Below are 16256 nucleotides of genomic sequence, written 5' to 3'. Positions count from 1 at the left end.
GGTTGCGGGTTTGCTCCCTGGACTCGCTCAGTGGGTTGAGGATCCCGCATTGCCGTGAGCTGTGGTGTAGGTCACAGACATGGCTCGGATCTGGGGTTTCTGTGGCTGTGGTGTAGGCCGGCAGCTACAGCTCCAATTAGAAGCCTGGGAATCTCCATATGCCGTGGGTGCTGCCCTAAAAACAAGAAACAAAACAAAACAAACAAACAAAAAAAAAAACATGATTTGTCTGGCACTTACACCACAACTACCCAGTTAGAAAGTACCTCTCAGCCGAAGGCCAGTCCCTTCTAGCTGAGTGCTCTCTGAAGCTGAGCCCTCACTTGTCTTGTGTGGACAATCTGCCTGACTCCAGACAGCAGCCTATGCTTTCAGTTCTAGTCCTGCACATTACAGATGGTCACTGGCCACTGTCCTCTCCTAGGAGGGTGATTTCTTGACTATCTTACTGCTTTTCTCTGTCACTTCATGTTCTGCAGTCTTAATTAGCTGACATGTGCTCTGACCCAGCTCTCCAGGATAGGATCCAAGCAGGACCCTTATCTGTGTGTGTCTCGTAGACATCTGCCAGCGTAGGTGGGGCAGCCCAAGAGTTTCAGAAATTCATGAACAACCTATATATTACTGGGGGTGAGTGGTCCTAGGCTGAATTCCGCAGGGATTCTTGACCCTCCGCCTGAATGAAGTCTTTCAGATGGGTTTGATGAGAATGATCTCACAAGGGAACCAGATTCCTCCATCACCGTATTCTGCCAAGGCCTCCCACAGCTGTAGTCCTGATGCAGTTGAGTTTGGTAAAGAGCATGGGAAGAATGGAAAGAGATAATGGGTTCCGTCTGAAATCTGTCCGGTTTGAGGTGTCTGTCCCTGGGGGACGCCTAGCCAGGCAAGCATCTGCAAGAATGTACGAGAGGGCAGGAGGGGAAGACGGGCCCCAGACCTGCCCGAACGCTCCCCCCGCCATTCAGGCTCCTCCGCTCCCTCCTGCCATGGCCGCCCAAACGCCACTTCCTTAGAGGAGGCCTTTTCTCGTCCTCTCTACTCACATTCTGACTTAGGTGCCCTTGCCAGGGGCTCCCATAATATCCCATGCCTCCCACCTCACAGCAGTTACCACGTTTCATTGTAATTGCCATTTTAATGTTGTGGTACAGTACCTGGCCCACAGAAGATACTCAGTAAATACCTTTTGAATGGATAAGAGGAAAGAAGGGAGGGAGAGAAGCAAGAAATAGGGAAGAAAGGAAGGAAGGAAGGGAAAACAAACTCAGAAAAGAGGTAGCGCCTAAAGTGTCAATTTACATGTTTTCTACAGATGAAGTCGGAAGAAAGGGGAAAAAAAGACAAAAGAGTGTATTTAGAGAAAATGAACCATAGGCCAGGACAGAACCTGTACATTTGGAAAGGAGGAGGCAGGGGAGAAGGACGAGAGACACAGTAAAGGGAACACAGTAATTTCAAGGGTTAGAGAAAGCTGCGGGCAGAGAAGGACGGTGGGGAAACGAGAGGTTTCAGAAAGGAGACGTTAGAGTGGAACGGGGACGAGGATGGGGCCTGGGAAGGAGGGTTTTGGCTTCCACATCCAGGAAGCCTGCAGTTCGAGGAGTCAGAGAGAGAGCGGGGATGGACCTGTGCATGTGCGCCGAGAGTGGAGGTTCTGAGAAGCAGCAGGGGAGGGAGGAGGGAGAGGTGAGGGCAGCGCAGAGGCAGAACGGGTCGTGGACTTAGTCCCCATTCAGTGAGCCTAGGGAGATGTGAGATCCCTCCTAATCCATGAGGAGAAAGCCACAGGACCAGAAAGGGAAGACTCGGTGCTAGAAGAAAGCCAGTGGGTTTGTAGGAGGGCTCAAAGTCAAGGTCAGAGACAAAGGGCATTAGCCTTGGAGAGGAAGAGCGGCAGGAAGGAGGGGAAGACTGGTGAGGGTAGCAAGTAGGTCAGAGAGGTGGACGCCCCCTCCAGATGAGGTAAGGTCATTTGCTGAGCCAGGGGGTCAGGGAGGAGGGGCAGCAGAGGTGGGACTAGGTTTAGCAGGAGTGGAAACAGTGTAAAATCCCTCTCTGGTTAAATAGGAAAGAATCTTGATATGTGCAGGAGGTCTGGACCCCAAAGAGCCCTTAAAATACAGCACACAGGCCCTGGAGGCTCACTCCTTTCCAACAGCCCTTGAAAGTCCAGGAGAAAGTGCACCCAAAGGGCTCTTCTGAGCAAAGGAAAAGACGTTGCATCCTTTCCAAGAATGGTGCTGAGCTAGTAGAATAGCCAGGATGACCAGGTTGCTGCCTGCAGGATGGCGGGCCCGCTCTGCCACCTCCGCCTGGTGCCTGACCTGTCTAGCTTTCACTGGGCAGCTGCTCCCTCTCTCCAGCTCTGAGGATCTTGGGAGTTGTGATCCTGGTCACGGTCATGGCTGGAGTCAGGGAACTCCCCATGTGAGGGTACAACTGAGGGTGCCCTGGAAATTCCTTACTCCTTGGGAACCGCTGCCTGTGTCACTATTAGAGACTTGCCTTTGAACTCACAAGGAGCAGAGAAGCACAGTAAAGCAGAGGCCTTTCAGAGTGGTCACTCGTGGATGGGCTTAGACGCATGCTGCCTCCTAAAAATTAGCCGATATCAGCCATCCCAGGAAAGGAGAGTGGCACGAGGTCACTGGCACAGGCCAAGTGGATGTGCTGCAGCAGCGAAGACTTCTGGACAGCAAGACCCCTTGGGATTTTAGGATGGGGGGGGGGAATGGTGATGAGAAACCCACAGAAAGAGGAGGTAGAGTGGAACAAAAGGAACGCAGCACCAAGACAACACTTCATATGCTCCGTGGCCTTACCCAGAGTTGCCTTTATTTGGGGGAAAGTGGAGTCTTTGAGAAAGAACCCATTATCAGAGAATTTTGCGGAACACAGAGTGGGAGTGGTTCGGTTTCTTCTGTCAAAAAAATCCACCCCACCATATGGAATAAAGTCAGGGAGTGCTGGAGTGAGACTGGAAAGTGTGAGACTCAGGGAGGGCTGCACAGGGATCCTCGCCCTCTGGCTTATCCTGCGCTCTACGCCTCGTCTCCCCTCAGGCGGACAGTCCGCAGTTTCCGCAAGCTCCTCCCTTTCCTGAGAATTCAGTTTTCTTGAGCACGTAACATGTGCTCTCTCATTTAATCCTCCCTGCGAGGAGGGTACCCGTATCCTTCCCATTACACAGATGAGGAAATTGAGGCCCAGACAAATTAAGTAACTTGTCCAAAGTCACTCATAGAGTAAGTCGCAGAGTCCAGACTCAGATTCAGGACGATATAACTGAAATCTATGCTCTCAACTGGAAGCCTCTTCGCCTTTCAGTGCTGCCTTTTCCTGGATACAGTGAGGAAACGAGAAGGAAGAAAGGACGGAGGAGGAAGGAAGGGAAGCAGAGAGGGAGGGGTCTGCCTGGGAACATTTCGAGAATTGAGAAATGCCTCTGCAGACACATTGCAGTAGGCCAGGAGTGCAAGAGCCAAGCTTCAGAACCATCCAGTCCAGAAAGATGAGCTCCTGGGCCCCGAGGCCCCCAAAGTATATACCACAAACTTGGATATTTTTTCCTCTGGTTTATCCCCCCACCTCTTCCCGCCCTTCCAAGTATTAGTAGCACAACATTCTTCCGATAATTTTTCCTTTTAAAGGAGATACAACTCTTACGAAAAGGTCAACCAGCTAAAAATATTTTGCTCCGATTTTCCATGCGCTTTTCTGCATGATTTCTTTGCTTCCAGTCTTGCCTTGGAGAAACAACTGGAACAGTTTCCACCCACAGAGAGCCATTTTCCAGGCACTGGTGCCAAGGTTTCTCTTCTGCTTGTTCCTTCCCTGCTTTACCCCTTTTGGTCTTATCAGTGACTTTCCGAAGAACCAAAGGAAAAATTTTATTTTTAAGGGAGAAACATTGCTTTGACATTTAAAGCCAAAGGCCCCAAGTTCCTTTTTAGTAAATCCCTCTGCAAAAGCAAAAGCAGGGCATGATTGCCTGTGAGTTATTGAAATGAGTGTTTCCCGGCGGCGGGGGTGTGGGCAGGGCCTCCAGGTGCCACAGAGCACCTACCTGTGGACAGCTCAGCTGCTGTGCACCAGACAGACATCCAGGTAGATGGATTTGAGAGGTGCAGGTCCCCCTCACCCTGAGCCCCGAGACCTGCAAGTAGAGCGTTCCTATGAAAGCTTTCATAAGCTGCTTCCAAAGGGATGCAAAAATAGAGATAAAGCACCAATGCTATTTTGATTTTTTGCCTTTATTCTTAATAGCAAAAATCCTTTTCAGATTTCTTTCAGTTTTTGAAAGCAGGTACAGGTAGACCTCAGAGATATTGTGGGTTCGGTCCCAGACCATCACAATAAAGCAAGTCACACAGGTTTTTTGGCTTCCCAGCGCCTATACAAGTTATGTTTACACTGCACTGCAGTCTGTTAAGTGTGTGGTAGGATTGCGTTTAAAAAAATCTTATTTTAAAAATACTTTCTTGCTAAAAAATACTAACCATAATCTTACCCTTCACCTAGCGATAGCAGGAACATCCAAGATCACTGATCCCAGACACCATGACAAACATAATAATAATGAAAAAGTTTGAAATAGTATGAGAATTACCAAAATGTGACACGGAGACATGAAGTGAACAAATGCTCTTGGGAGAATGGTGCCAATAGTCTTACCTCCCCATTGGAATCATCCCTGTACCTGTCCTGAGGGTTCCCTCCTGAGCAGAGTCAGCCTTAGGGTCTTTAACAAGCGTCAGGAATCATTTTTCATTAACGCATTCTTCCACCAAACCCACTGTGCTGGGGGCAGGGTGACCTGGCTGGGGTCCTTTGGCCAGGCATCCTGAGGCCATGGGCCCTGAGGGGAAGCAGGGTCCCCAAATAAGGACTAGGCTCGCCCACATCCCAGTTGTGCCTGCAGCTAGCCCTTGAACTCGAGCTGTCAGATTCTCTTCATATCCAATTAAACTTTGAACCTGTCAAGGAGGATTTTTGGTTTGGGTGGGGTTTTTTTTCCTCCATTTAAAAATTTAAATATGAAAAGCAGTCTTTGTTGTTATTTTCCTTGTTTCAAGGTCTTTGATGTTTTGAGAATATCTTTCAGGCCAAAAGCAGGAAGTTCTTATAAGATGCAGAAACCTGAAAGACCAGGAGTGAGTGGTAGAAAGTAGAGGCATCCCTGGAAAGGTGGAAGTAAAAGATGGGTTCTGTTTGTTTTTAGCCTGTTTCCCTCAGGATCGACTCCTCCCATATGGAGCTTCCTGTTAGCACCATACTCTCCCCAGAGTTTTTGGAACTGAGGAAAGATCCTATGATCTATCCTGGGCACACCAAAGTTTTACAGGCAGAAAGAAAAAGGCCATAGAGGCTGAGATAGAGATGAAGGTATTTGCTGAATACCTTCAAAGAACGGAATCAGAACAAGAATCTCCAGCTCAGCTCAGCAGAGCCAAGGAGAGTGCTCTGATTTAAAAGAAGCCTTTTGGTTTTTTCTTTGTTTGTTTGTTTGTTTTGGCTTTGCCTGAAGCATGCAGAAGTTCCAGACCAGGGATTGAACCCGTGCCACAGCAGTGACAATGCTGAATCCTTACCTGCTAGACCCCCAGGGAGCTCCCCAAAGACTTTCTTTAAATTCAAGTACAGTTGATTTACAATACTATGTTCATTTCAGGTGTACAGCAAAGTGATTCGGTTTTTTTTTCAGATTATATTTCATTATGGGCTATTACAGGATATTGAGTACAGTTCCCTTTGCTATGTAGTAAATCTTTGTTGCTTATCTAGTTTATGTTTAGTAGTTTGTGTCTGTCAATCCCAGGACTTTTTCATCAGTTCACCTCATTTGAATCCTGAGATGCTGAAGATTGATTTACACTGGGGATTCTGTGAAGAAATAACCTAATGGTTGTATTTGGTAATTTGCAAATAAGCCACTTAGTTGGCATTTTGTTGCTGCTGGGGAAGGAGCTCCTGCTATTCCCCTGCCTGTGATAATCAGGTGGCACAGTGAGCCGAGGATTCAAATGTCAGCTCACTGTGGAAACTAAGGGAACTCACTCTCAGGGCTCCTTCACTTACGGGCGTGCCTGGTGGGGAGGCAGCCACCCCCATATCAACATGGAGTGCAGATAGAATCACCCGACTCTGCGCATTTCATGAAAATACTGCAGCTGGTGCCATCTCAGTCTAGAGGTGAAATTCAAAACATGAATATATTATATATGTGTATTATCAGTGTACACGTATACATACAGTTGGTCCTCTGTGTCCTGGAGCTCTGAATCCAGGGATTCAACCAACAGTGGATCCAAAATACTCTGAGAAAAAATCCTAGAAAGTTCCCCAAAGCAAAACTTGAATTTGCTGCATGTGGACAACTATATACATTCCATCTACATTGTATCTACAACTATTTACACAGGATTTACATTGTATTAGTTACTACAAGTAACCTAGAGATGATTTAAAGTATAAGGGAGAATGTGCATAGGTTAGATGCAAATAGTGTGCACTTTTATTTATGAGGGTCTTGAGTATTCTTGGATTTTGGTATGGCTCTATTGTATATGCATTATGCATGCACATGTATTCATATATACATACATTTAAACTTTTTATTTGAAATAATTTCAGTTACAGAAAATTGCTAAAATTACACAGAGAACTCTCATACATTCTTTACCCAGATAATCCAGATTTTAACATTGATCCATATGTGCTTTGCATTCATTCTCTGTCTTTGTGCATATAATTATTAATATAATTTATAAATAGCAGTATAATGTATATAATTAACATTAATATTAATATGAGTCAGTTGCATATAGTATTCCTCTTTACCTCTGAATATACCAGTGTTTGCCTGAGAACAAAGATGCATCTTATATACCCATGGTATAGATATCCCAGCCAGGAAATTTAACATCGTTATGATACTGTTATCTAATCTACAGTTCATAAAGTATGCCTATAATGCATCCCCAAAGTCTTAGTTGCTTTAAACTATTTAATGTTTAAATAAAACAAATAAAAATGTTTTATTCACTCCAGATATCATTCATGAGGCCCTTCCCACCAATTTAAACTAAGAACAAATTATTTGCTCCATAAATTATTTCTCGATCTAGCTATGTTTGCTTATCTCTTAGCACTGAAAGCCTCTATACCTGTTTCTAAATCCAGGAAGAAAGTCTGACAGTCCTGCTGGTATCAAGTTGATTTGAAAGATATTTTAGAGAGTTACTGCCGTGGCTCAGCAGAAACAAACCCTAGTACCCATGAGGACGCAGGTTCGATCCCTGCCCTCACTCAGTAGGTTAAGGATCCGGCGTTGCCGTGAGCTGTGCTGTAGGTTGCAGATGCTGCTTGGATCCCGTGTTGCTGTGGCTGTAGCCAGAAGCTACTGCTCCAATTCGACCCCTAGCCTGGGAACTTCCATGGGCTACATGTGCAGCCCTAAAAGAAAAAGACAAAAAAAAAAAAAGATATTTTATTTTAAATGCAATTAATCAGTAGGAAAATTAAAGAGGTAAAATATAGCCTTTAAAGTTTTAGCAGGATTTGGGCTTCTCGGGCACACAAGAATGAAAATGTGGACTAGAAGTGTTCTTATGGAAATAACTCCAGTCTCCATAAGACCAGGAAATGCACAGTCAACAACCACAGCAGAAGCCCACAGCAAGAGTCACTAACACAAGTACAGAACCATCTGCTCCAAGGTTCTTTCTTCTTAAAGGGAAGGGGAGAGTGAGTATTCCTGTGTGTGTGTGTGTGTGTGTGTGTGCACGTGTGCGTGCTCATTTCATAATAATGTAACACAGATATTGTATCAATACTGCCTACTTACCCTCAGCCACACCGGATCTTACCTCCCCTTCTTCCATGTCTTTGCAAGAGGTGTCTTAGCAGGTCAGGGCTTTTCCCCAACTGTCAATCAATCCCTGGCTCATTCTCTCTGCCCTCCCCCCGCTCCCGCTCCCTCTCTCCCTCTTCCCTCCCTCTGCTCTGGCTTTTCTCCTTCTGACCTGGAGCTTCTCAAGTCTTTTCCTGGGAGCCAAGTCCAGGTACTCCTCACCTGGAACGGGCTGCAGTGGTGGGTGTGCTGTGTGGGGGGAGGTGGAACAGGAGGGTCAGAGACGAGGGACCAAGTGGACCCGTGAGGAAGGAGCTACCACATGAGGAGAAAATGAGGCCTCAGTCCAGAAGCAGAGAGAGCCCGGGTCGACCGGAGGGGGATAAAATTAATTTTGTAAAATCCCAACGTGTAGAGATGGGAGAGAAACAGCATACCAGAGGACATAAATACATTTCTGGCCAGTAATAGCTATTGGCTTAACGTCTTATGGTTTCAAATAAACTCTCACACATAAGAATTTGCTTTACTTCTGTGCAGTGCCTTGAGCCCCAGGCAGTGTCCTGATTAGAGACATTTCAGAGAATACCCATCAGGCTTCCCCTCTCCCAATTAACTTCAAAAAGAAGAAAGGGAGAAGCTACAAAGGGAATTTTAGTTTTCCAGCTCTAGGCAAAAACGGCCGGGTTGGGGTCAGTTGGTTTCACCGCTCTCTGACTGGCTTCTTTGCATGGGAAGTAACTGGGCAGATTGGGTTTCCAGAAGTCCTGATCCCAGAGCCAGTCCAGGTGGCTGCTTCTGGCATTGACGACAGCAGACACGAATGCTAATGAGGAGAATGGAGACACACACGGGCTCAATGGCAACCAAAATAACAACAACTCAAGAAGAAAAAATAAGGTAGCAGCATGGTTCTCTCTGTTGTGGGCAATTAGGGCAGCGTGGGTACAGGGATCCTGCGAGGGGCAAGGGGATGACCAGGCAGCATGCCCGTCAGTGTTGCTGGAAAACTGCAGCTCAGAATGAGCCCCAAGTGCACGGCTTTGTTAAGCACGTCTGCAGCCCATTTTATTCCAACAGCACCGACACTTTACAAGAATTGTACTGGTCAAGCCTCACAACAAATTGAGATAGATTTGAAATCATTTCATACGTGAGGAAACGGAGGTTCCGAGAGATTAGGTAACTTTCTCAAGCTCATAAGTGGCAATAGTAGGTGGGGAGTAGATCGAGGATTCTGACTCAGAAGCTCTTATTCTTTCCCACTAATTCGTGGGAAACAGACACAAGGATGTAAAAGCAGTGACTGTGCCCCGTCACTCACCTGCCACTAATTTCACATAGAAGTGCACTTTTCCTTCTCAGAGAGTTTCAGTGGCTTCCCTCTGCCTTTGGATAAAATTCAAGTCCATGTGTCTGGTTCAGGGCCCTTACATCTAATGTGCATTTGCCTTTCACCGTCTCCCACTTCAGCCTCACCTGTCTGTAACTCACTTCACATGTCCTGACCCCTCACCTGGGTTTCTGTGGTTCTCTCATCTGAACTATCCACATCCATCCTGCTCTTCACCATGAGCCGCCGCTTCTGCCGTTAGAAAGACCCTTCAGGGCTGTCCTCTTGCCAAGTCACCTGACCTTCCCAGCCCCTGGGGGTCTCTTCCTTTGCTGAAATGCTGTGACATGTAGCCTGCACCTTTCACTGGACATTTGCCAAATGCAACCTTGGATTTTTATGTAAGGGTCCCATTGACTGTGACTCACTTCAGCTTAGCCCATAAATAATAGCACATGCCATTCAGGGAGCCTGGGCCCAGGAAGCCTGAGATGGATGTAAGTTAGGAAACTCCTGGCACAGACCTGTCAAGCATGACTTCCTAGGGCTGGGATGGTACTAGAGTCCAGAGGACAAGCAAAGGATGAGGAACCAGAAAGTCAGCGGACATTGGAGGCCAGGAAGGAGTAACACTGGGAAATTGGGATTAAACACTCAGGTAAGGAGTCCCCGTTGTAGCCCAGTGGGTTAAGGACCCATCATTATCTCTGTGAGGATGTGGGTTCAATCCTTGGCCTTGCCCAGTGGGTTAAGGATCTGGCATTGCCACAAGCTGCAGCATAGGTCACAGCTGCAGCTCCCATCTGGTGGTGTAGGCCTGCAGCTGCAGATCCTATTTAACCCCTGACCTGGGAATTTCCACATGCCACAGGTGTGGCTATAAAAAAGAAAAAACAAAACAAAACTCAGGTTAAAACTTAGATAACAAAACCGTGCTTCAGATTGAATGTGGTTGAGCCAGAGATCTTTGGGGCGGGGTCACCAGGTAGAATTTTTTTCTTTTCTTTTTTTTTTTTTTTTTTTTTTTTGTCTTTTTGTCTTTTTAGGGCCGCACCCACAGCATATGGAGGTTCCCAGGCTAAGGGTTGAATTGGAACCGCAGCTGCCAGCCTACACCACAGCCACAGCAATGCAGGATCCATCCGAGCTGCATTTGCGAGCTACACCACAGCTCATGGCAACCCTGAATCCTTAACCCACTGAGCAAGGCCAGGGATCGAACCTGTGTCCTCATGGATGCTGGTCAGATTAATTTCCACTGAGTCACTATGGGAAGGAGCTCCAATAGATAGAATTGTTTTAAAATATGCTTGGAAATAACTTTTCAGAAAGCTGCAAGAATCAGCTAGTGAGATTTCTCTTATGGCAATACACATTTTTTAGAGAGTAGGCTTTGTTTCCTAACTCAAAGCTTTTCAAAGTCTTTGGTATGCTTTTGTGAGTTGTGAATCTTGTAAGACAAGAATATAGAAGGTAAGTTTGGTAAAACTTACCCTGCCAGTGAATTCTTTTTCTCGAGAGCCTCTCCCAACACACTTAATACATGTGACTTACTTTAGTCTGACCCATGTTTCATTGCTGCTTTAAAAGTGATAAGCCTGGGGAATGTTAGAGAGATCGGACTTTAAATTTGTCACTGTGTAAAAAGCCAGGGTTATTGGTAGCTCTGGACACAAGGACGTGCCCAGACTAGATTAGTAACAGCCAAGACAACTGTAGAATCTTTTGAGGTGTACATATAAAACTGGAACCTCACCAAATGATTTGATATATTTATCAAGTTGACAACTGATATTTTCCAATAGTAAAGATACTGAATGGATATAGAAGAAAAACAAATTAATTTTTAGCTTGATTGTCTTCATTTTAGCTAATAGGAAAAGTGACAGCTTTAGTGACAGAACCTATTGGAAGGGTTTATTTTGTTAACTTTGGGGACTGTTCTTTGAAAAAATCTTACTTACTTGATCCCTCTTAATTCTCCATCTACTCTGCCTAAAGCAATCCTTTGACCCTTGACCACCTCTGCCCCCTTCTGGAGATGGCGAGTAAAGACAAAGTTTATATCCGTTTGAGAAAGAAATGCTTTAAAATATAAAGAGGTATTGGCAAAGTGGTACACATTTCAGCATCAGGCAAAAATTCTTTCGGCATTACCTGCCAGTTTATTGTCTCTGCCTCTTGTCCCCTCCAATGGAGGGGTTGACACAGTGGTCTTTATTTGTGGGCACCATTGTAATCCAAATTTCTGTTCAAGCTTTTAATAGTTTCCCCAGTACAGTTTCAGATATCACAAACGGATTCCTGATGTCATGTGTGGATGTGTTTCTACTTGATCCTGATTCTGAGGTTAATCAGCATATGCTGTTCATTTTTTCCATCACAGCCAACAAACCTGCTACTGACATAGTGCAGGCCCCAGCCTACAGATGTAAATCACAGCTTCCCATTCCAGTGATACTAACATTACACTTTTTTCTTTCAGTCTGTTTTGGATTCAGGACATCCAGGAAGACTTAAATGTTTTGCTTTGACTTGGGAACTTGTCCTGCCCAGATAATTGGGGGTGTGCAGAAACCAGTTAAGGTGACACAAGAGTCTCTGAAAATCATGCTGTTTTATTTACAAAAGAAATAACCAGCTTAGTTAAGCAAAATCTTGGAAAACAGTTAAATATGATGGCACCTCTACTGATAAGTGCATTCTGTCAACACTGGCTGGTAACTCTTATTACTGAAGATTCACAAGGAAGATTTTTTCTTCTATTTTCCTTCTTTTTTTTTTTTTTTTTTTTCTTTCCATCTTTTTAGGGCTGCATCCGAGGCATAGGGAGGTTCCCAGGCTAGAGATGAAATCAGAGCTGTAGCCGCTGGCCTACACCACAGCAATGCCAGATCCTTAGCCCACTAAGTGAGGCCAGGGGTCAAATCTGCATTCTCATGAATACTAGTCAGATTCATTTCCGCTGAGCCACAAAGGAAAGTCCTCTATTTTCCTCATCGATCCAGTTCAGGAAGGCAAGTAAGATATTTCTGATAGAAGAAAAAATGTTTAACGCCCTGGTAAGATTTTGAGTGAACACATTTGGGCCTTTCTACATCCTTTCTTAAAAAGTTTCAAGCCAAAGCATTGTAGCAGGAGAATGAGCCAGTCGTGGGTTACCCAGGAAGTGATCAGTTTCCACAGGGATCTTGTCAGGCCTCTAAGGATTTACATGAGGCCACACAACTAGGCTGCCAGGGCCACTTGAGGTCTGCTCTTATTATTAGCATTTGTCTGAAGATCTGCCCAGGTCTCATGGGAGACCTATAAATGGCTTTTTTTTTTTTTTTTTCTCCAAGCATTTTTACCTTTCCTCCAAATAAAAACAAATTGTGAGGATAAAATGAGATTATAGATGTGTAAATGGCTTGAGAGTGAAAGTTGAATACAAACATTGTTAAAAGGATTATCTTGTCAATAATACAGACTTTATACAGTTCCTCCAAATATTTGTTTAAAAACACAAGTTATACTTTAGATTTGAAATTTTATCCCTTCTCAGTCACCTTGCAAAAGTTTCCAAGTTTAGCAAGCTTCAAATAAGAAATCTAAGGATGGACTAAAGCTTAAAACTATAATAGATATAGCAGATGTCAAGTTCAAAGTGCCAAACTGGTCCCCGGTCTAAAAAAAGGTCAAGAATAACACACCCTCACTGATGTTGTCCCATTGAAAGTTTCAACCTGCATTTAAGAGAAGACAGAAGTTAATCTATTTCCATGTATTGCAAGAGAAGTTGTCATGGAGAGATGAAGTCTAATATGAGATCTCCTGTGCACAAGGGTCAGAACCAGAGGAGCTGACCCAGGTCTGACACCTTCCCACTCAGACACAGGCACAGGGCTTTCGAAAGGCTCAAATCTCGCAAAGTCATCGTTCCCTCGAATTTCTGCACCTTCTCCTATTTTCCACATCAAAGTTAACACAAGTGTTTTCCTATTTCATATCCTGGAGTCACCCCCTGGTACCGATTCCCACAAAAAAAATTAAAAAAAAAAAATAAGTGAAGGGGGCAGGAGAGGTGTCATTTTATGGAAATCTGTTTGGTCCCTTCTCTGGTCTCCTAAATTCAGTCCTGATTTCTTTAAGACCCAGAGTGCATGTCTGTCTCCTTGGCCTCTCCAGACCATGCTGAGTCCTGAGACATCGCTTCTGGTCCAGACACTGTGGAGCTGAAGAGACCAACACTTCTCAGTGTTTGAACCAGAAGCTCTGTCTGCAGAACAATCAACAAAGCCGAGGAGCCCACATGCAACAGGATGTGAGGTGGATGCTGACTATGTGCACAGCTGATGGGCGAGTCACAGCCGTCTTTCAAGGGAAATTTTGTTGGCTGCTTTGGCTTCCTCATCTTGTACATATTGGCTTTAGAGAATGCGAGGAATTTGCTAGCTGAGCAAGTTTATCTACTCTGTTTTCTAACAAGACTCTTTTCCACTGAGGTATGTTTCTGAAAAATTCCCTCAGCCGACTTTGCTGCCAAAGCAGCACACAGTTCAGTGGGACAGTTTAAAACGGAAACATATCCTCTCTAAAAAAATCCCTGCTTCTTTATAGAAAGAGACTTTGGACTAGAGGTATCTGAACTGACTATCAGAACTCCTGCCACGTCTAGAACAACATCATCCTTCGATGTGCATGTGATTCACCAGAGGAAGAAGCCAATGGGACGGGTATTTGCGGAGCACCCACTGCAGCATGAGATGTTATCCTCATTTACTGATGAGAAAAGAAAACTGAAGATTGCAGAGTAAAATAACTTGACCAAGTTAAAATCCTAAGTGGCAGAACAGGAATGTATGACTAAGTCTCAGGAACAAGACCGACTGTGTATTCCTTTTATCCCAACAAGTCGACACACTATGCAACTAAAAACCACTAAAGGACAGGTGGTTAAAGACCATTGTGCATTCAATTTGAACACAAATTTATGACAAATGCATAAATCAAGGTCCAGATTAACGGCTTGCCAAAAATATCATTTGTAAATAATCCCTGAACCTTGTATCTTAACATTCTTCGCAAAAGTGTTAACATGGAAATTCTTGATTTTTCTTGTATTTAATTTGCTAATGCGTAATTTTTAATCAGAAAAAAAATTAACATTTTATGTATCCTATGGAACTGGGTCCAGAAGTACTGACTGGTTTAATCAGGGTTGGTTCACAGATAAGAATGACCAAGACAAAAGCAAGGGGAAAATAAAATAGAACCACTACGCCATCTAGTGATGAAACTCTCACTTTGCAAGAAAATCACCTAATGCAATTCCATTTTGCAAATCAGTCCCCAGAACTCTGAACGTGAAGAATATTCATAAAAGTGGCCAAAAGAAAAATGTCTGGTAACAATGAATAATGGAAAATTAAAAGCAGATAAACAAGAAAGGTAAAATGGGATAGACTCCTCTGTTCAGATTCCATTAAAAGCTGGACGTGTACCCCAATTCTGCTTCTCAAAGATCTGGCATAGGCCCTGATTCCTTTTCTCTTTGTATCCCAAGACTTATGATTTTATGAATTAACAAGGGTTCAATTTCAAAACATAGATGACGCAAGTATCTATTTGCTAAGTCTGAGATGTTCTTCCTCAACAGGAATTCATTCTCCATCAAAAAGCTCAGTATGACTGAACATCTTACTCCTAGATTACCTTTTCTTATGGTCTTGTTCTAAATAGGTGACAATAAATCTGAAATTCAGTGCTTTCTTTCAGTGCTCAGTGATTATTAAAATAGCCAAAGACAGCTTACCTGTTACAAAAATATTATAAAAATATTACTTCAAGAGCCAAGGAGAACAAAAGCCAAACAGAACATTTCTTTTTAATCTCAAGATTTATATTTTGTTCAAGAACTTTTTAAGACTCATGGTCAGGAAGGAAATATATTTAATTTTATAATTCTTATGTTGAATGAAGAAGTTATCTAGAAGAAAATACATTTCCGCGTAGTAATTACATGGAATATGTCAGTATATCTGAAAAAAAAATGTTTACTTCCACATTCCTTGCACTATTTTTAAAATTAAGCAAGTTTTTATTCCGGCAAGGTTTGTAACAATTACAGTTTCTGTTTCTGTTGGCCCCAATCTCTTCTCAGATTCAGGAGAATAATGGAGTCTAGCTGGGTACCTAGTTCCATCCCTTAGAGGTTCCTAACAAAAATTCAAATCCTAAACATACATTTGGCAATGCAAATCCTAAACTGATAATTTTTCAGATCCCTGCAATGCCATCTGGTCTTTTGCCAATGATGAGATCATGTCTCATTACAGATAAGAGCTCCCAGAATATTTTGTAGAATCCAACATAGCACAGTGAGGGAAAAACACAGGTAACAGAGTAAGCAAACCCCAGCTCAGCATTATTAGCTGGGTGACCTCGTTCCTCACCTTCTCTGATCCTCAGATGCTTCATTTGTAAAGTGAGGGATTACCTTTATAATCCTTAGTATATCCCTTTAGTTTGAAAGGATACCACAATTGTTAAAGAATATCTATGAAGTTAACAGATACTAAGCACTCAATAAATAGAAGTCATTTAGTAATAAAAGTGATAGTATGCTCTTTGAAACAGTATCTCTTTGAAGCAGGTGCTTATGTGTCTCGTACTGGTCTTCCGTAAAACTATAAATTAGGTCAACTTTGTCTTTTAGACTTCTTGCTAACCTTTACAGTGCTACCTCCTGATTCTGATGGGTTTGTTTGTTTGTTTGTTTGTTTTGCTTTTAGGGCTGCACCTCCAGCATATGGAGGTTCTGAGGCTAGGGGTTGAATCAGAGCTACAGCTGCAGGCCTACACCACAGCTCATGGAAATACCGGATCCCTGACCCACTGAGTGAGGCCAGGGATCGAACCTGAGTCCTCATGGACACTAGTCATACTTGTTTCCGCTGCGCCACAATGGGAACTCCCTGATCCTGATGTTAAAACTGGCCCAGAAAACCTGACAAAAGGGTTATGAGGAAACACTTGCATCTATAGTGAATGAGTTGAAAAATACGTTGTCAAGAATCAAACACTACA

General features: G+C 43.8%; 1 non-coding gene across 1 annotated transcript; it reads left to right on the top strand.

Moving 5' to 3' along the window:
- Nucleotides 13382-13441, top strand: MIR7136 (microRNA 7136). The gene has a single exon (NR_128452.1). It is a non-coding gene; the product is annotated as a microRNA 7136 (primary transcript).

Source organism: Sus scrofa, chromosome 7, assembly GCF_000003025.6.
Source record: "Sus scrofa isolate TJ Tabasco breed Duroc chromosome 7, Sscrofa11.1, whole genome shotgun sequence".
Lineage (NCBI taxonomy): Eukaryota > Metazoa > Chordata > Mammalia > Artiodactyla > Suidae > Sus > Sus scrofa.
The sequence above is the reverse complement of the archived record's forward strand: the minus strand, read 5'-3'. Positions and strand labels throughout refer to the sequence as shown.